General features: G+C 39.5%; 1 protein-coding gene across 2 annotated transcripts in view; it reads left to right on the top strand.

Annotated features, from left to right (window-relative positions):
* Window positions 1–21,159, top strand: part of TEC (tec protein tyrosine kinase) — a 137,846-nt gene that overhangs the window by 28,558 nt on the left and 88,129 nt on the right. Inside the window, exon 2 of one of the 2 annotated variants that reach the window (XM_078068581.1) lies at window positions 5,615–5,692. The exons of the other annotated variant lie outside the window; for it this stretch is intronic. The gene's annotated coding sequence lies outside the window, so the exon portion shown is untranslated. The remainder of the gene's footprint in view (window positions 1–5,614; window positions 5,693–21,159) is intronic. 2 annotated transcript variants of the gene reach the window in all.

Below are 21,159 nucleotides of genomic sequence, written 5' to 3'. Positions count from 1 at the left end.
GTGATCTCTAATTATTAGAGTGCCCGGCCCTCATTTTCTGTAATCAGGTGACCTGGATTCAATACATCCCCTGTCCTCTGTGTGAGAGTAAAGAGGGGAAGGCTCTTTAAGGCATCAGGTCCAAACCTCTCTGGAGTATAGCTCCATGAAGGCAGGGCCTGTGTTTTCCGTTGTACTCTTGCATCCCTGGCACAGGGCCTGATACCAAGTAGATTATAAAGAAACATTGAAAAATGAATGAACAAATAAACACAAGGTTGGAAATGAATAATTTTGGTGTTTTATTTCTTTTTAATAGTGAAAATAGCATTCTGTCCTTTGAGAGTATGTGTGTGTATTTGGGTGGGTGTGGGAAAGAGGAAGGATTATTGAAATAGGGTATACTTCAATTAATAGAAGCTGTTTTTACTGTTTGCCTCTAAACTCACCTTGCATTTCGTGACGCTAAGCCGTTGGTCTGTGATGTACCCTTGCATCACCATCTTCCACGGGTGACAGCTCCCTCAGCCTTTTTAGCCCAACTCAGACATCATCTTGTCTGATGATCTTGCCATCTCCCATCTCCAGATGGATTTGAAGCTTTATCCATCTCTGCTATAGCATTTACTACGTGGTGATGAAGTTGTTAGCTTTGTCATATCTGTCCCTTCTCCTAGGCTGTGGGCACCTTACTGGTGTGTGTCATGCTTTATTCTGTGTCCCAGAGCCTGAGGACATATCTGGCACTTGGCAGATTCTTAGTTAACGGTTGTTGAATGTGTAAATGTGTATCAGTTCAGAGCAAAGGTAAAGCAACAACAAACTGGGCCAGCTTCTTCCTTAGTGTCTGCAATGTGTAGGAAACTTTATGTACATTTTCTAATTTACGCCTCATGGTACGCCTTCAAGGTTGGTACCATTGTCCTCATTTTACAGATAAGGAAATAGTCTCAGAAGAGTTAAGTAACTTGCATAAAGTTAAACAGCTAGTAAATGGCAAAGCTATGACTTAGAGCCGGGTCAGTCAGGCTGTAAAGTTCAGGTTCCTTCCACTAAATCATGCTGCCTAGCCAGGAGTTCCAGTGTAAGTAACTGGGAAAGTAAGATCATGGAGGGTGACATAGGGAAAGAAATCTTTAGGGGCGCCTGGGTAGCTAGGTCAGTTGGGTGTCTGCCTTTGGCTTGGGTCATGATCCTGGGATTGAGCCCTGCGTCGGCGGGGAGTCTGCTTCTCCCTCTCCTTCTGCCTTTCCCCCTGCTCCTGCTTTCTTTCTTGCTCTCTCTCTCAAATAAATAAAATCTTAAAAAAGAAAGGAAAGAAATCTTTAGGGTAATGTTGACAGAACCATTGTTTATGTCTTTTCCAGCTCTCTTAGGAGACAAATTAAAATTTTCATAGTTTAATATATTAGATGGTACGGACCTGCCTTCTAAATGGCCGAATTTTCTGTTTTTCAGACAGTAGTAATATGGGGAACAGGTGAGTTTCTGGGATGTCAAGCTACTACAATTTTAGGGCTACTGACTATGTTAGAGATATCAGCTTCAGTGCATTAATCTTATAGATGACATCACAGGGGCCTCACAGTTTGTGAGGTTGCTCTCAGTTGCATTTTCAGTTCAGGGCAGAGAAAATTCCTCTATACCATGAGGCTCACTCTTATATTTTACAGGGGATTCACGGTAGGGATGGACAAAGACCTGTCACATTAAAGAGATGAGAGCAGGGGGCGCCTGGGTGGCTCAGTCGTTAAGCGTCTGTCTTCAGCTCGGGTCATGATCCCAGGATCCTGGGATCGAGCCCCGCATCGGGCTCCCTGCTCAGCGGGAAGCCTGCTTCTCCCTCTCCCACTCCCCCTGCTTGTGTTCCCTCTCTTGCTATGTCTCTCTCTCTGTGTCAAATAAATAAAATCTTAAAAAAAAAAAAAAAAAAGATGAGAGCAGGAGAGCTTGGTGGACACACTGTCACTTAACACAGGAGAGATGTAGGAGGCTCTGGCCTGGGCCTCTGTGATGTGCAAGCTCTAAGCTGTCAGCGCCATCAAAAAAAAGAACCTCTTGCATGGGGCAGAATTAATTCTCAGAAACATCTCAGAGTGAAAAAGGATCCTGTTGATTGTTTGATAATTTGTGATTCTAAGATCCCGCTGATTTTTTTAAGAGATTATTTATTTATTTGAGAGAGTGAGAGAAGAGAGAGCGTGTGCGAGAGCACAAGCGGGGGAGGGGCAGAGGGAGAAGCAGACTCCCTGCTGAGCAGGAAGCCCCATGCAGGGCTTTATCCCAGGACCCCAGGATCATGACCTAAGCCTAAGGCAGATGCTTAACCGACTGAGCCACCCAGACGCCCCAGATCCTCTTGATTTAAAAACCAGATGGATATACTTTTGATATGAGGTTTTTCTTTCAAGTCTGTCCAGTGACAATAAGAGCAACTAAAAATAGTGAAGGGTCTGAAGTAGATCCTTCCGTTACCTTTGAGGTTTGGCTTCTGAAGTAAAAACCATCAAGGCGTAAATAAAGTGAAATCATTAAGTCCTGAATACGTGCTATGTTTCATGCAGTGTACTGGATGCTAGATCATGCCAAGTATTATATTTTCTTGTACTTGATTTGTGTAAGAGTATTTGGAGGAAAAAAACAACAACAACAACTTGGAAATATGTTTTTGAGAAATTTCTGTGAAACAAATGACATATATATATGTAACACATGTATACACATATATATACATATATGTTAACTAATTGTTTTGTGGGGCTCTCTAAATATCTGTACTGCTTATTTAAGTAAATTTGATTTTCAGAACTTCATATAGCACTGGAAAAAAAATTGGGCATCAATTTTTTCTTAATAGAAGATGATTTCCCAAATAATGGAATTTCCAGGCTCACTGAAATATATGATCCTCTGTTGGCAAAACATGATATTGAGATTTAATGCTCAGGTATCACCCTAAATGAAGTATTTTGCTTGGAAATCTTTGTAGGGTTAGGGGATGTTTATGAGTGAGAAGTAATTTGTTTGTTCTGGAGAATGTAGTAGAAAGTGGTGCAGCACGTGACTCTTGATCTTGGGGTTGTGAGTTTGAGCCCCGTATTGGGTGTAGAGATTACTTAAAAAAATAAAATAAAATCTTAAAAAAATGAATAAACAAGCAAAGGTGAATCAGACCTACAAATACAGAGAACAAACTGATGGTTGCCAGAGGGGAGAGAAAGGGGAGGTTGGGCAAAATGGGTGAAGGGGAGTGGGAGATATAGGCTTCTACTTATGGAGTGAATAAGTCACAGGAATAAAAGGCATAGTGTAAGAATATAGTCAATGATATTGGAATAGTGGAGTGTGGTGACAGATGTTAGCTGTTCTTGTGTAGCATAATGTATAGACTTGTGAAATCACTATGTTGTACACCTAAAATTAATGTAACATTGTGTTCTAACTATACTCAGAAAAAAAATCATTCTTCCACAACTAAGGCTATTTTCTGTTTAAATTCTTTTCTACACTAACAAAATATTCAAAATTAAAACTCATGGTGGAGAGCCACTATAAAACTTGAAAATGACACAGTGAACACATGCCATTTTTAATTTTTAAAAAAGTTTTCTGAGGGGCGCCTGGGTGGCTCAGTCGTTAAGCATCTGCCTTCGGCTCAGGTCATGATCCCAGGGTCCTGGGATCGAGCCCCGCATCAGGCTCCCTGCTCTGTGGGAAGCCTGCTTCTCCCTCTCCCACTCCCCCTGCTTGTGTTCCCTCTCGCTGTGTCTCTCTCTGTCAAATAAATAAATAAAATCTTTTAAAAAAAAGAATTTTCATATGCTTTATAGTGGAAGTCATATAAAGGCTGAACATTAATATCTACTTTTATTCATGTATTGATGTATCTCTAGCCAACTGTCAAAATTCTGTTCATATGCCATTTCTTCATTGAAGCAGTCCACAATACTTTGAAGAGAGGTAATTGTTTCCTCTTTAGTCATCACATAGTAGCGATTTCTGGGGACTATTAGTGTTCTAAAACACTTTGCCCATACCACTTTTATAGCCTTTAATAGACTATATTGTGGCTCTTCGTTTTTAAGTCACTTGTTCCTATGCCTCCCTAGAACAAAGATCAGTCTTGTTCATCTTCGTAATGCATAGTTCCTCATACATTATGGCTGTGCAAATAATGTCAGAATGCATGGTTGGTCACATGAATGTCTGAAACTGTTCCTGTGGGCAGCTTAGCTCATGACCTGTTGGGGCGCCTGGGTGGCTTAGTTGGTTAAGTGTCTGACTTTGGCTTAGGTCATGATCCCAGGGTCCTAGGATTGAGCCCTGCATGGGGCTCCCTGCTCAGCAGGGTGTCTGCTTCTCTCTCTCTCTCTGCCCCTCTGCTTCCCCCTGCTTATACACATACACACTCTCTCTCAAATAGATAAATAAAATCTTTGAAAAAAACCCCACAAGACAATCAGTTCGTGAACTGAAAATGGTGAAAAGATGGATGAGTGAAGAAGAGGAAACGTTTAAGGGAAGGAAGAAGGTTGACAGATTGGAGATGAATGAAATGAGAGCGGCGCCTGGGTGGCTCAGTCGTTAAGTGTCTGCCTTTGGCTCAGGTCATAATCCTAGGGTCCTGGGATCCAGCCCCCTATCGGGCTCCCCGCTCCACGGGAAGCCTGCTTCTCCCTCTCCCACTCCCCCTGCTTGTGTTGCCTCTCTCACTGTGTTTCTCTCTGTCAAATAAATAAATAAAATCTTAAAAAAATTTTTCTTTTTTTAAAGAAATGAGAGAGAATGAGGTGGTCAAGAATGATATAGTATATGTCCCAGTTATTTGTTGCTATGTAACAAACCACCTGAAATGTACAGACACGCGACAACCATTTTATCACATGGGTGGATTCTGTAGGTTAAGAATTGGACGTTGCAGTGGGAATGTCTTGTGTCTACTCCATAATATCTCTTTTCTTGGAAAACTTGATAAGCCGGGAATGACTCAGACAACTTGGGGCTGGAATCATCTGAGAGTTCTGTCACTCATTTGTCTGGCTCCTGGGCTAGGATGATTTGAAGCCTGGGCTCAGTGGGAGTTCTGCACTAGAACACCCATATGTGGCTTCTCCACGTGGCAGGACCCCCTGGAGGGGGCTTGGAACCTTAGCTAGGTTCCAAGGCGAACTGTCCAGAGTAAGAAGTCCAAAAGAGCCAGACAGGAGGTACTTGGCCTTTTCTGGCTCAGCCTCAGAGATCATATTTTATACTTTCTGCTGTCCTATATTAGTCAAAGGAGTCAAAAGCCCACTCAGATTCAGGGGGAGGAGATGTAGATCCTGACTCTCAATGGGAGGAGTGCCAGTAAATTTGCATCTGTTTCTAAAACAACAGCATTACCATATCATAAATGGGCCAGATCATGACAATGTTGGGTAGAGCAAAGAACAGGAAAGTATATTATCAATTTGCTTCATTAGAGATGGGACATCTGCAAAAGGTCATTGGACATTTTCCAAACAATAATTAGTACATGGCTTATATTCATGATACTTTTTGAATGTAGTTTATAATTTTTATTTGTTACAAGTGATGTATGAAAATATTTTCTTTGAAATTAGCATTTTTATTAGTTTATTTTTTTTCCTTTTAGAGATCAGGTATATAATACCTGGCATTTCATCTTTGGACATTCTCCATTAACTGAGCCCCACAAGCCTTAGAAGCAAGGGTAAATACTTCTCTGATCAAATTTGCCTTCTTGCTTTAGTGTGCTTTGTAGTTTTAGTTGTGATACTGTTGTGATCTTTCTAATGATTCTTTTATAAAAAGGCTGCAATTTGAGTGGACTCTCTTGACTGCCCACTGTACTTGGTACTTCATTAATCTGTACAGGATTCTCCTCTTACCATACTGTAGACTTGAAAAGCTAACTTCTGCTTGCATGAAATTTGAACAGGGAAAAGGAAAGGAAATAGAGAAGAGAGAGGAGTTATAACAAGGACAAATGTTGTGTGGACTCTGGTTTTATGTTTGCCTGCTGGAGACCACGTCTTCCGGTTTCTCAGAGAAGAAATGGTATCACATTATATTATCATGAGGCTCTGCTGACTCGAGGAATCATTGGAAGAGCTTTTGTGGGGAGCTAGGTAGAGGGGGCAAAAACATCCTCGAGGAAGAAGAGCCCACCCATCCTTTTCTACTTCTGTTTGTCTGCTTTGGTTCTTATTTTTTCCCTCCTTCCCTTCCTTTCCTCTTTTTACCTTTTTCTCTTCTCTTTCTTACCAGTTGCAAAGTGTTGGATGACAGGGACATGGAAAACCATGCTATTTCCTTAAGCATATTTTAGAAATGTTTTATTGTGGAAAATTTCAAACACAAAAATAGGATAGTATAATGAACTCCATATGTCTCACTCAGCTTCAATAGTTATCAACTCATGAACAATTTTATTTTGTCTACACCCTTATATTCCCCTTCAATTATGAAGCAAATCACAGACATTAATTATCTCTAAAATTTTTAGTATGTATCTCTTAAAGATAAGAACTCTTAAAAATACAATCACAATACCATTATCACACTTCAAAAAACTCTAAAACCCTTAACACTATCTTAATATTATCAAATCCGAATATCATCAGATAAATCTTACCAGCAAACCTTCACATCACCATTGCCACAGTTATCTCTTACATTTCTTTCTCTTTTTTTTAAAAAAAGATTTTATTTATTTATGTCAGAAAGAGAGAGAGAGTGAGAGCACAAGCAGGGAGAGCGGCAGGCAGAGGGAGAGGGAGAAGCAGGCTCCCCACTGAACAAGGAACCAGATGTGGGGCTCTATCCCAGGACCCTGGGATCATGGCCTGAGCTGAAGGCAGATGCTCAATGGACTGAGCCACCCAGGTGTCCCTATCTCTTACATTTCAACTGACTAAGATGTCTCCTAAGATTCTTAAAATCTATTGGGTCCTCCTTAATCTCGTTCTGTTTTTGTTCTTGAAACTTTTTGTTAAAGAAACTTCCTCACTCTGTAAAAACATTGAATTCAATAAGAAAAGAATATGTTGATATAGATGACTGCTTCGTATTAAAAACAGTTTAGAATACCATAGCTAAGGAACACATATTGGTATTTGAGTATTTTATATATAACTTCCAAATTACTTTTTAAAAAATTCTTATGTTTTCTCCTAGTAAAAGGTGCTAGAAATCATCTACCCGCTGGAGAGGCTTGTTATTCATGGCTTGTTTCCACTGGTTATTGTTTCCCTCTGAAGTCACAAGAAGCAGAAAGAGAAACATTTGTTGGTTATCAGCAAATGCCTCAGGGGAGGAGGATTAGTGCCAGAATATTGTCGCTTAATGTGAATCCACTTACATAGCATAGTAAGTGGTAAAAGAAAAAAAAACTGTTATGATTCAGAATTTTTCCTGAGAAATAAAGTGAAAGCATGTGTGGCACCACTTAAATTATAATTGCTAGCTCTTAGAACAAAGTGTGAGTCAAATATTAGTTGCTTCCTTGAGATAATTTATTTGATGAAAATGCACGGTAAAAAAATTTGACTGCCTTTACTTTACATTTGAATATGTCAGCACAGTTCTAAGGAGGGCTTTTTTTCCCACCCCCCGCAAAAGCGTCAGAAAGATTTATCAGTTTTTACAAAGGTATACCTGTTAGGTGGAATAAAGGTTAAGCCACTGTAACAGAGAAACCATTATATGTAGTTTCTAAAATAAAATAGAAGTATATTTCTCCTTACAGAGTAGGTTAGTGAGTCTGGGTTGGTGGGGCAGCTCTGCTCCATGAAGTCATTCAAGGACCAGCATGATGTCTTGAATGCATAGGGAAAGTTGAGTTTGTTATGTGCACTTTCTGGCTGGTAAGAAGGTGGAAAATGCCCCAATCCAGGGAAAGTAGCTTGTGTTTAAAGATTTTTTTTTTTTAATTTATTTGACAGAGAGAGAGAGAGCATAAGCAGGGGAGCGGGAGAGGGAGAAGCAGGCTCCCCACTGAGCAAGGAGCCCGATGCAGGGCTTGATCCCAGGACTCTGGGATCATGACCTGAGCTGAAGGCAGACGCTTAACCAGCTGGGCCACCTAGGTGCTTTTTTTTTTTTATTTTTTTATTTGACAGAGAGAGAGAGAGAGAAGCTTGTGTTTAAATTGAAGATGGCCCACATATCACTTCTGCGCACATCCCTTTGGCTTTAACTTAGATGGCCGTACTTAACTATAGAGAAGGCTGGGAAGTATCTCTAGCCCATATGTCCAGGAAGAAGGATAGAATGGATGGAGCAGGTAAGGAGGCGGGGAGGAAGCAAAAAACAGTCTGTCACAGTGTATTTTTTTTTTTTTTAAGATTTTAAAAATTTATTTGACGGAGAGACAGAGAGAGAGCACACAGGCAGGGGGAGCAGGAAAGGGAGAAGCAGGCTCCCCGCTGAGCAGGGATGTGGGGCTCGATCCCAGGACCCTGGGATCATGCCGTGAGCGAGAGGCAGACACTTAACTGACTGAGCCACCCAGGTGCCCCTGCACAATGTATCTTAGTATTTTAGTTGTAAATCATGTTTTGATACTTCTATTGTGTTATTTTATTTTATTGTTTTTACAAGCTAACTATAATGGTAAGGCCCTCATTTGCCAGTGGCATTGAGTATGATAAAAGCAATTCTCCAAACTCTCATTATTGACTTCTTGAAGACCCTCATCTTTTGAATATTTGATATTTTTGACTGTTGCATCCCCTCATTCAGTGAGAGGGAATGACCAGCAAAGAAGCAGAACCCAGTAATGTGGAAGGAATATTTGATTGAGGCCTATGTGGTCAGTTGATGAATGAATATTTTCATGTCCCGACAACTTTTACTTCTTTCTAGAACCACTTACCTATGAATCTCCTGTATAGGAATTATATTTGTCAATGCTTAGAGGTATTGCACATGGATTCTTTTTCTCAAAACTTCTTTCTCCGTTCATTGCTCTTATCTCTTTTTTTCTTCTTTTTTACCAGTGGGGAGACCTCCCACCCCCAATCACAACCAGAGACCACAGAGGGAACCTGCATTGTGAGACCCAAACCTGTCTTAAAGAGTACATGTTCAATCAATGCATATACCTGTATTACATGGACAAAGAGAAAGAACTGTCCTTAGGGCAGCACTGCTCAGTCTATTTGCTGGTTCCCTTGCCCCAGTCCAATGCCTTAATCATCCACCATATGGCAGTGGGCTGGGGTGGGGGCTACATTACCAGGAGAGATGAGGCAAGTAGCTGGCCTCTGTAACTTTTGCCCTTTGACCCATGAAGTCTCCTCTTACCTTCTTCTCTTTTTAAAATGTTTTTTCTTTTAAAAAAAAAAAAACTTTTAAAGATTTTATTTATTTATTTGTCAGAGAGAGAGCACGAGCAGGGGGAGCGGCAGGCAGAGGGAGAAGCAGGCTCTCCACCGACCAAAGAGCCCCATGTGGGACTAGATCCCAGGACCTTGGGATCATGACCTGAGCCGAAGACAAATGCTTAATGGACTGAGCCACCCAGGCGTCCCACCTCTTATCTTCTTTTTAGATGTTGTTAGTACTAAGTGATTATGTCTTTACTAGTTTTTGTTTTGTTTTTAAGAGAGAGAGTGGGTGAGTGCTGGAGGTGGCGAGGGAGGGTGAGGGAGAGTTAGGATCTTAAGCAGGCTCCATGTCCAGTGTGGAGCCCAACGGGGGGCTCCATCTCATAAGCTTGAGATGATGACCTGAGCTGAAATCAAGAGTTGGATGCACGCTTAACCAACTGAGCCACCCAGACGCCCTACTAGATATCTTGATGGTTGCATTCCTCACTGGTTCAGCTTCAGTAGGTCAAGTACTCAAAACTTTGTAGTCTACCACATGTCAGCTAGCTGAAAGATTTTAAGAACATACAGGTTGTCAGAGTGCCTTCTTTTAATAGATGAGGAGGACAGAAGGCTACAATGTTACTTCTGAGAGCTAAAGTGCTGCCTAATCCGGGAATAGCTCCAATTCATGATGTTAAATGGGGAGCCTAGAATGTACTCTTTATTTATCTGATTGAAGTCATCCTAACATGTTTTTTTCCTTCTGCTTGTATTACTGCTACTTAATTCCACCTTTACAAAAGGAATTGGGGCTTACACTGAGATTATACACTGCAGAAGAGAACGTGGTTACATTTGTTCTTATATAATAGCTACTTATATTTTAGGTACTTTGGAACTGAAATATAATCTGCAGATACTGTTGGCAGGTGCAGAGCATTTGATTTCTCAGATAAATGTCAGTCTGATGTTTATTCATGCTAGATTTCTCAAAATTGCAAACAGAAACTTTATCATAAACCTGTGATGAGATGTGTAATAGGCAATGTGTTCTGATGTAGAAGTTCAGAAACCAAGGGAGTTAATACTGTACTCATCTTAGGACATTAGCAGGTATTAGATTGAGTTACATGATATTCATGATTTTGTAGATAAAATATTGCTGGATATTGGCAATTTCATATGATTCAACCTAATAAGAAGAGAATTTCAACAACCTTAAGTCACTCTTTTCTCCTTCCTGTAAGGAGTTCCTCCTTTCCTTCCTCTGATAGTTAGGCGGTTTGTTTCTTGTTTACTGTGCTCTTTACCATCCTATCATTTAGTAACTCATATTCACTTTTGTTTTCAGCTGTCTCTGACTATCTTTCTGGGTTAGTACCTCTGTTCCTTTGATTAAAAATATTATGAAAAGTTGTATGGACTAGGATGGACAGCCCTAATACCTTCTTATTTAAAAAAACAACAAAAAACCCCACAAAAAAACCACCTTTTTTTCCTCAGGCAGAACCTTTCATGATGAAAAAGGTTCTAAGGTCTTTTGGCTAAAATTATCAGACCATGAAATTACAAGCCATTAGTCTGGTACCCAGATTTGCAACACTCGACACAGAATATAACTTGGTGGTTTGGGTTTCTCATTTGTGAAACAGTGACAGTTTTTGTTATCTACTTCAAAATATTGGTGTTCAAAGACTAATGTGTTAAGTTTTTTAAACTTTAAAAAAAAAACTTATTTAAAAAAATTTTAATTGAAGGATAATGAGTAAATAATATTGTATTAGTTTTAGTTGTACCACATAATGATTCAGTATTTGTATATATTGTAAAATGATCACCATGATAAGTCTAGCTAACATCCATCACTATACAGTATACACTGTATAGTGATGGATGTTAGCTAGACTTATCATACAAATATTATTATACAAATATTAATTAACATATAATGTATGTATTTTTTTCTCCTGATGAGAACTTTTAAGATCTATTCCCTTAGAAACTTTGAACTAGGTAATAGAGTATTATTAACTGTAGTCACCATGCTGTACATGACCTCCCCAGGACTTATTTATTTTATAACTGGAACTTTGTATTCGCTTCACCTATTTTGCCCACACCCATCCCCCACCAATCTGTTCTCTGTATCTATGAGTTGGGGTGGGTTTTTTCTTTTTTTTTAAGATTCTATATATAAGGGGTGCCTCGGTGGCTCAGTCGTTAAGCATCTGCCTTCGGCTCAGGTCATGGTCCCAGGGTCCTGGGATTAAGCCCCACATTGGGCTCCCTGCTTGGGGGAAGCCTTCTTCTCCCTCTCCCACTCCCCCTGCTTGTGTTCCCTCTCTCACTGTGTCTCTCTGTGTCAAATAAATAAATAAAATCTTTAAAAAAAAGATTCTACATATAAATGAGATCATATGGTATTTATCTTTCTCTTTCTGATTTATTTCACTTAGCATAATGCTCTTGAGGTCCATCCATGTTGTTGCAAATGGCAAGATTTCATTCCTTTTTATGTCTGGGTGATATTCCACTTGTATATGTATGTATACACCACAATTTTATCTCCTCATCATTTGATCAATACTTGTTGTTTTGGTGTGTTAGCTATTATAAATACTGCTGCAATGAACATGGGGGTGCAGATATCTTCTTGAGTTAGTGTTTTTGTTGTCTTTAAATAAATACCCAAAAATGGAATTGCTGGATCATGTGGGAGTTCTGTTTTTAATTTTTAGAGGAACCTCCATTCTGTTTTCCATAGTGGCTGCACCAATTCACATTCCTGCACAAGGGTTTCCTTTTCTCCACATCCTTGCCAGTACTTGTTATTTCTAGTTTTTTCTTTTTCTTTTTTTGATGATAGCCATTCTAACAGGTGTGAGGTGATATTTCATTGTGATTTTGATTTGCATTTTCCTGATGATTAGTGATGTTGAAACCACCTTTTCACGTACCTCTTGGCTATCTGTATGTATTCTTTGTAAAAATGTCTCTTCAGATTTGCCCATGTTTTTAATGAGATTTTTTTCTACTGAGTTGTATGAGTTCCATATATATTTTTGATATTAACCCCTTATTGGAATTACGATTTGCAAATATTTTCTCCCATTCAGTAGGTTGCCCTTTCATTTTGTTGATAAGGTTTCCTTTGTTGTGCAGAAGTTTTTAGTTTGATGTGGTCTTGCTTATTTACTTTTGCTTTTGTTGCCTTTGCTCGTGGTATCGTATCCAAAAATCATCACCAAGACCTATGTCAAGGAGCTCAGGGCCCATGTTTTCTCTGAAGAGTCTTATGGTTTCAGGTCTTATATTTAAGTCTTTCATTCATTTTGAGTTAATTTTTGTGTATGGTGTAAGACAGTGGTCCACTTTCATTCTTCTGCATCTGGTTGTCCAGTTTTCCCAACACCATTTGTTGAAGAGTCCTTTCCCTTTGTATATATTTTTGGCTTCTTTGTTGTAAATTAATTGACCATATTTGTGTAAGTTTTTAACAAATTTTTAAAATTTAAATTCAATTAATTAACATATAATGTATTATTAGTTTCAGAGGCAGAGGTCAGTGATTCATCAGTCTTATATAGTACCCAGTGCTCATTACATCACATGCCCCCTCCTTTATGTCCATCACTCAGTTACCCCATCCCCCCATTCTCCTCCCCTCCAGTAACTCTCAGTTTGTTTCTTATGATTAAGAGTCTCTTATGGTTTGTCTCCCTCCCTGATTTTGTTTTGTTTTATTTTTTCCTCTCTTCCCCTATGATCCTCTATTTTGTTTCTTAAATTCCACATATAAATGAGATCATATGACAATTGTCTTTCTCTGATTGACCTATTTTGCTTAGCATAATACCCTCTAGTTCCATCCATGTTGTTGCAAATGGCAAGATTTCATTTTTTTTGATGGCTGAGTAGTATTCCATTGTGTGTGTGTGTGTGTGTGTGTGTGTATGTGTGTGTGTGTGTATCACATCTTCTTTATCCATTCATCTGTCAATGGACATCTGGGCTCTTTCCATAGTTTGGCTATTGTGGACATTGCTTCTATAAACATTGGGGTGCAGGTGCCCCTTCAGATCACTGCGTTTGTATCTTTGGGGTAAATACCCAGTAGTGCAATTGCTGGATCATAGGGTAGCTCTATTTTCAACTTTTTGAGGAACCTCCATACGGTTTTCCAGAGTGGCTGCACCAGCTTGCATTCCCACCAACAGTGTTAAGAGGGTTCCACCCTTTATCCACATCCTCACCAACATCTGTCATTTCCTGACTTGTTAATTTTATCCATTCTGACTGGTGTGAGGTGGTATCTCATTGTACTTTTGATTTGTATTTCCCTGATGCTGAGTGATGTTGAGCATTTTTTCATGTGTCTGTTGGCTGTTTGTATGTCTTCTTTGGAGAAATGTCTGTTCATATCTTCTGCCTATTTCTTGATTGGATTATTGGTTCTTTGGGTGTTGAGTTTGATAAGTTTTTTATAGATTTTGGATACTAGCCCTTTATCTGATATGTCATTTGCAAATATCTTCTCCCATTCTGTCGGTTGTCTTTTAGTTTTGTCGACTGTTTTCTTTGCTGTGCAAAAGCTTTTTATCTTGATGAAGTCCCAATAGTTCGTTTTGCCTTCATTTCCCTTGCCTTTGAAGACGTGTCTAGCAAGAGTTGCTGTGGCTGAGGTCACAGAGGTTGCTGCCTGCATATTTGTGTGTTTATTGCTGAGCTCTTTATTCTGTTCCAGTGATCTATGTGTCTATTTTTATGCCAGTACCATACTGTTTAGATTTCTATAGCTTTGCGAAATAGTTTGGAATCAAGGCGTGGGATGCCTCCAGTTTTGTTCTTCTTTTTTTTTTTTTTTTTTTTTAAAGATTTTATTTATTTATTTGACAGAGAGAGACACAGCGAGAGAGGGAACACAAGCAGGGGGAGTGGGAGAGGGAGAAGCAGGCTTCCCACGGAGCAGGGAGCCCGATGTGGGGCTCGATCCCAGGACCCTGGGACCACAACCCGAGCCGAAGGCAGACGCTTAACGACTGAGCCACCCAGGCACCCCAGTTTTGTTCTTCTTATTGCTTTGGCTATTTGAGGTCTTTCGTGGCTCCATAGAAATTTTAGAATTGTTTGTTAAGTTTTCCAAACTTTTAATAGTTAGCAGCCAGGGTAAAGAGAATAGTGTTCTTGTGTTCATCTCCAATGGGACAGATAAATGGCCTTATGTTGCAGCTCTGCCTTGTATTTAAGAAGTTATTTGTAACCCAGAATTGGTTCCTTTGTGATTCTGAATGGATCAGCTCTTTTTCTTGTGGAGAATGGCTGGGAGAGTAAGCTGGGGAACTTTGAAATTTTGTTTCATCTTTGTTTTCTAATTTAGAATATCAAACCTATTATTTCCTTCACTCAGAACATCTCCCTTCAGTTTCTGGTATTGAGAGGTTGGTGTGCCTTTCTCTTAGTGATGTCTTGGAAGTCATCAATTATTTCTGTTGAAGTAATTTGCTTTTAGCAATCTCCCTAAACTAGGAGGCTGAAAGTGACTTGTTATTATGCTTTTTCCTTCGGTTTTCCCTTTCCTTCTGTGAAAGAGGCCATGTAGTGTAGTGGTTAGTAGTGTAGGCTCTGGGGTTAGACTGCCTTGTTTTAAAACCTGGCTCTTATTCTTCCGATGTGACTTGTAAAATACAAATAGTAATAGTACCTACTTGAGAAGGTCTGTTGAGAGAATTAAATCACTTAATACATTGAAAGTGCTTAGTGCTTAGAACAGTGCTAACACAGCAAAATAGTAAAAGCTTGATAATGGTGATTATAATAATTTTTATTATTTTTCTGTATAAATAGGAATTCAATGGGGATACTTCCTGATTCTCCCAGGGTCTGCTTATCTCTCTGGATTTCACTGATCTTATCAAAAGGTCATTGGATTGACCTTTTAGGACAATGATGTTTATTTTTAGGGAAATCTACTTAGCTGCCTTCTCTATTTTGGTCCACTTTTCATAGTATTTCACAAATACGTGTTTCACAGTTTGGAGTTTGGAGTTAAAGACCATCATTTTGTTCATTGGACAATGGAATTATTTTCCTCTGGTTTTCATAGCGTTTTTTAAGGGAGGAGAGTAGAGAACACATTCCTCTACACTGATCTTCCAATCATTCTGTTTCTAAGAGGCAACCACTTTTATTATTTTAAAGTAGTTTTGTACCGTCAGTCTCTTAAGTAACATACTTATATTGCAACTTCTTGCTCTTTCTGTTTGAGGTATGATCTATTAGCTTCCTGCTAGTACCGTGGAGGATATAGCTCTCTTTCATGGTTACTCTCCCACCCACACACAAACACATTTTCTGCACTCACTTATTCCCCAATATATTTATGTCAGTAGTAAGAATATTATTTATTATTTACATTATTATGAACTCTCGAGCATGCTGTGATTATTTTTCCTTTTCTGCAGACTTTTTTGTTTTCATTGGAATTCATTGATTTACTTTTTTAAGTTGGCTGAGTTTTACTAATTCATTATAAATCTTCTCCCAATGCCTTCAGGTTCATATCCTGGAAGAATTTTTTCCAAGAACCTTCTAACTCGATCTAGTGTGGCCTAGTTGCTCGGATGGCCTGCAGCTCAATGTCATCTTAGGATTGCCCTTCACCATCATCCAGGAGATGCTCCTTACCTCTCTTTTGTGTTGGAACCCTTGTTTCCTGGATTCCATGTATTTTGTGGTTTACTTTTTATTTTGGTAGACTACATTCTCAAGTAGCTTTTTTTTTTTTAAGATTTTATTTATTTTTGACAGAGAGAGAGAGAGTGTACAAGCAGGGAAAGCAGCAGGCAGAGGGAGAGGGAGAGGTGGGCTCCCTGAGGGGCTCCATCCCAGGACCCTGGGATCATGACCTGAGCCGAAGGCAGATGCTTAACCATCTGAGGCACCCAGGCACCCCTCTCAGGTAGCTTTTTAAGAAGGGTAAAGCAGAGAGAAAATTTTTAAAGCCTTGTATGTTTGGAAAGTGTCTTTCTTCTATTACTGCATTGGTAGTTTGGCTGAGCATAGAATTTTAGGTTAGAAATCAAAATTTTTTGGAATTTTTCTCCATTATCTTCCAGCTTCCAGTATTGCCTTGATGAGTGCCATCTGAAATGTGAGCCTTTCCTTGAAACCTATGTGTAGGCTTGTTGAATCTTCTGTTTGTCTTCATGATTTTGAAATTTTATGAGTTGTGCCTTGATTTGGTTCTATTTCAAAATGAAGATAACCCTCCATGTGGGGAAATTTTCCTAAATTTCTTCTCTGATTAGTTTCTCACTGTTTTCTTTGCTTTCAACTTCTGGAACTCCTTTTTTTTTTCAGATGCTGAACTTTCTGGGTGGGTCCTCTAATTTTATTATATTCCCTCTCCAATTTTTAATTTTTTTGGCTTTTTTGTTTTATTTCCTGAGAGGTTTTCTCAACTTTATATTCTGCCTTTTCTGTTGAGCTTTTCATTTCTTCTATCTTATTTTTTTTTACCAGTGCTCCTCTTTTTTGGTTCTCTATTCTTTATTCTGGCTATATCCTGACCTCGTTTCATGCACACAGTATCTTCCCTTAACTCTGATTTTATTACTTTTCTTTTTTTAAAAAGCATTTTCTTTTCTCTGCAGAGTCTTTGTTTCCTCCAAGTTGTTTTTTTCCCCCATTTGTTGTTTGACCTCAATTCATATTAGAATCTTTCCTAATCATTCTTAGTGATGACTCTTGGCTTTCTCTCATTCATGAATTGGGCTCTAAAAGTCCATTGGAAGCTTTGTGCTGTGGGTAGAACTTGCTGCCTATGGGCTTTCCTATAGGTAATCTGGCTGGGCCATTTCTGGGCCATGGGAGCTCTGGGTCTGTTATCTGTAGGTCTTTACTCTTTAGTCTGGTCCTTATCCAGTATTATGGAGTCAAGTGGGAGAAGAGAGCTGAGTGGTCTCAACATTGAGTATATATGCTTGTATAGGTTCACTTAAGTCCTCCTTTGGAGGATGGTACCCCTAGCCTCAATAGTTTGTAGTTTCTCCCAATATAGAGACCTTCAGTTTTATAAACCTCCAGTTTTCTCCTAGGATTGGGGAGGATTAGTCACTTGGCTATATGGTATGGGAGAGGGGGTGAGGGACCCTGTTTCTTATACAGACCTGCAAACAATCCTTTTGTTTTAAGTTTGCTTCACCACCATTTATAGACATACCAAGTTCTGCTGATTCTTCAGTTACTTGGACGCTTTGCAGCGTAAGTTGGGTTTCCAGGCTTCCTCCCAGCTGGAACTACCACATGTTTATTTGCTTTTCAGTTTCCCAAATTTTGTTGATACCTCCTGTCCTTTTTTCTGTTTTCATGAGAGTTAATTCCTTAATGATGATAACAGCAAAAACAAAGGATGATTTATTGGGATTTCAGGAGGGAGCTAATGCAACTGTGTACACACAACACTCTGTCTTCAGCTGGAAGTCCACATGAGGAGAATTTTCCTTTGTTTTTATCTCTGTGCACCTTAATAGTTTTCTTTGGCCAGGATTTCCCATTAAGCAATGAATTATTAAAACAACAGTGAGGTTTTAATTGTGTAGTACGGAATGGTGGAGCAAGCCCTTCACTTGGAACCAGGAGACTTTTCTTCTAGTCTTGGCTTGGGTGACATTGGGCAAGTCGCTAAACTTTTCTAAACCCCAGCTTCTTAATTTGTAAAATGAGTGAAATAGATGATGTCTAACACTTATTTCAACTCAACTGGTATGCTCTTGGTAAGACTATTTAAAATCTCCTATAAATCAGATAAGGGGATATTTTTTTCAATGCATTTAACATGATGTATTTTCTCCTGCCCCTGGATGTTGAGACCTTTTGCTTCTAAAACTGCAGCTGAGCCACACCTCATTTCCACCTTCCAAAAATCTGCCTTCTATTTTGGAAACTATGGTGTTACTCACTGGCCTGGGAACTACACATTTGCATATGGCCTGTTTTCCAGGGCCTAGCTTGCTTTTTCCCTTACAATCCATTCTTTAAGTTGTCGTTTTCACCCTGCATTGAAAATGTGTTGCACAAAGATGAAAAGATGATTTCTGAAGTGCTATTTACATGTCAACCAGTTTCTCAGAAGAAAAAAAAAAAGAGTACTAAAATTTTAATTTAGAATAACCAGGACCAACTGAGATGCAAAAGGAACAAGAGCTTTCCCCTGACTTCTTAACCTAGAAAAACTGATGGCTTCATTGGGTCTGTTCTCCAGTTGCTTACTGAGAGGCTGCCATGAATACCAAGAGGGCCGTAGTTACTCTGAGAATCCAACCTCTTCCTTTAAGATGGCGGCTCTCAAATCTACCTGCACATTAAGTCATGATGCCCTGGGCCCCACCCCAGACCAACTGAATAAAAATGTCTGCCTGGACATTCCAAAACATCCCCCTAGGTGATTTTTAAAATTAATTAATTAATTAATTAATGATTTATTTGTTTATTTGAGGGGGAGAGAGTGTGCACACATGAGCAGGGGAGGGGCAGAGGAAAAGGGAGAGAGAGTCTTTTTTTTTTTCTAATTCAAGGAGTTTTAATACATTTATACACATTCAAGTAATCTCTGCCCCAGTTGAGACGTAGAAAATTCCCTCATGCTTCCGCCCAGTCCACCTCTACCCCACTCCCCACCCCCACATAGGCAACCATTCTTCTAATTTCTATTATCACAGATTAGTTTTTGCCTGTTCTTAGACTTTATATAAATGGAATCATATGGCATATACTCTTTTGTCCATATATATGTGTGGGTCTATTTTTGGACTCTAGTCTGTTCCTTTAATCTATTTTTAATTTAAATTCAATTAATTAACATATAATATTAGTTTCAGAAGTAGAGTTCAGTGATTCATCAGTCTTATATAGTACCCAGTGCTCATTACATCATGTGCCCCCTCCTTTATGTCCATCACTCAGTTACCCCATCCCCCCACCTTGCTCCCCTCCAGTAACCCTCAGTTTGTTTCCTATGATTAAGAGTCTCTTATGGTTTGTCTCCCTCTATGATTTCATCTTTTTTTATTTTTTCCTCTCTTCCCCTATGATCCTCTGTTTTGTTTCTTAAATTCCACATATGAGTGAGATCATATGATAATTATCTTTCTCTGATTGACTTATTTTGCTTAGCATAATACCTTCTAGTTCCATCCATGTTGTTGCAAATGGCAAGATTTCATTTTTTTGATGGCTGAGTAGTATTCCATTGTATATATATACCACATCTTCTTTGTACATTCATCTGTCGATGGACATCTGGGCTCTTTCCATAGTTTGGCTATTGTGGACATTGCTGCTATAAACATTGGGGTGCAGGTGCCCCTTCGGATCACTATGTTTGTATCTTTGGGGTAAATACCCAGTAGTGCAATTGCTGGGTCATAGGATAGCACTATTTTCAGCTTTTTGAGGAACCTCCATACTGTTTTCCAGAGTGGCTGCACCAGCTTGCATTCCCACCAACAGTGTAGGAGGGTTCCCCTTTCTTCACATCCTCGCCAACATGTCGTTTCCTGACTTGTTAATTTTATCCATTCTGACTGGTGTGAGGTGGTATCTCATTGTGGTTTTGATTTTTATTAAGGGAGAAAGAGTCTTTTTTTCTAATTTTTAAAAAAGATTTTATTTATTTATTTGAGAGAGAGAGAGCACTCAAGCAGGGGCAGAGGGAGAGGGAGAGGGAGAAGCAGACTCCCCTGATGAGCAGGGAGCCTGATGCGGGGCTCCATCCCAGGACCCTGAGATCATGACCCGAGCCGAAGGCAGATGCTTAGCCAACTGAGCCACCCAGAAGCCCCTAGGGAGAGAGTCTTAAGCAGACTCTGTGCTGAGCATGGAGCTGGTTGCAGGGCTCGATCTCACGACCCTGAGATCATGACCTGAGCCAAATCCCAGAGTCAGATGCTCAACTGACTGTGCCACCCAGGCGCCCCTCCCTAGGTGATTTTAATGTGCACTTAAGGTTGAGAACTTTTCTTTAGGAGCTTTACATCTAGGGGAAAGTTAAAAACTGTACATTAAATGCTGTAGGACATGGAAGACTATGATGTGCTCTATGATGAGTGATACAGAGATCATGGGTGCATGAATTGGAAGGCATTTAATTAATTGGAGTCATCAGGAAAGGCTTCATCAAGGAAGTAAGTTTTGAGCTGGTGGACTTTTCATACCAACTATTTTGACTGGGTATGGACTATTTGAAGGGCAGTGGAAGGAAAGATTGGATGATAGGTTTTAGCCAGATTGTGATTGTCTGGTGTTAATATGGGAATTTTGACTTTATCCTGCAGGTGGTAGGAAGGCTTTTGAGGAGGCATTGAGGATTTCTGGTGAATGAAATAGCGTGATGCAAGGTGGTGTCTTTGAAGATTGATTCAGTGGGAATGAGGGGAATGTTGTTTGAACAAAATGAGGCAAGAGCCTGGGGAAAGAAAGACCGGTTGGAGAGCTGCTACCATGGTCCAGATTATAAGGCTTTGAGCTAGGAAAAAGGCAGTGGAGTTAAAAAAAAATAATGATAGTAAACATTTGTAAAGAGTTTTCATAATAAGCAAGTTCTTTCCCACATCTCGTTAAACCTCACAATAACCTTGGGGGTATTTATCTTCATATTTTGTAAATGAAGGAACTTACATACAGAGGTTAAACTGTTGTAAAGTAACCTTACAGAAATGGGGGTCCTGACTGGATATGACAGATTAGTAATAGGGAGTTGCAGAGGTTCTTCCAAGGCATCAGGTTGGGTATGAAAATGGTAGAATTCCGAGTGGCTAACTCAGTGTCAAGGCTCTGGCTCTGCTTTCAGGTAACCTCTTACGTT

This window comes from Halichoerus grypus, chromosome 3, assembly GCF_964656455.1.
Source record: "Halichoerus grypus chromosome 3, mHalGry1.hap1.1, whole genome shotgun sequence".
In the NCBI taxonomy this organism is placed as follows: domain Eukaryota; kingdom Metazoa; phylum Chordata; class Mammalia; order Carnivora; family Phocidae; genus Halichoerus; species Halichoerus grypus.
Note: the sequence above shows the minus strand (reverse complement) of the source record. Positions and strands in the feature narration are given on the sequence as shown.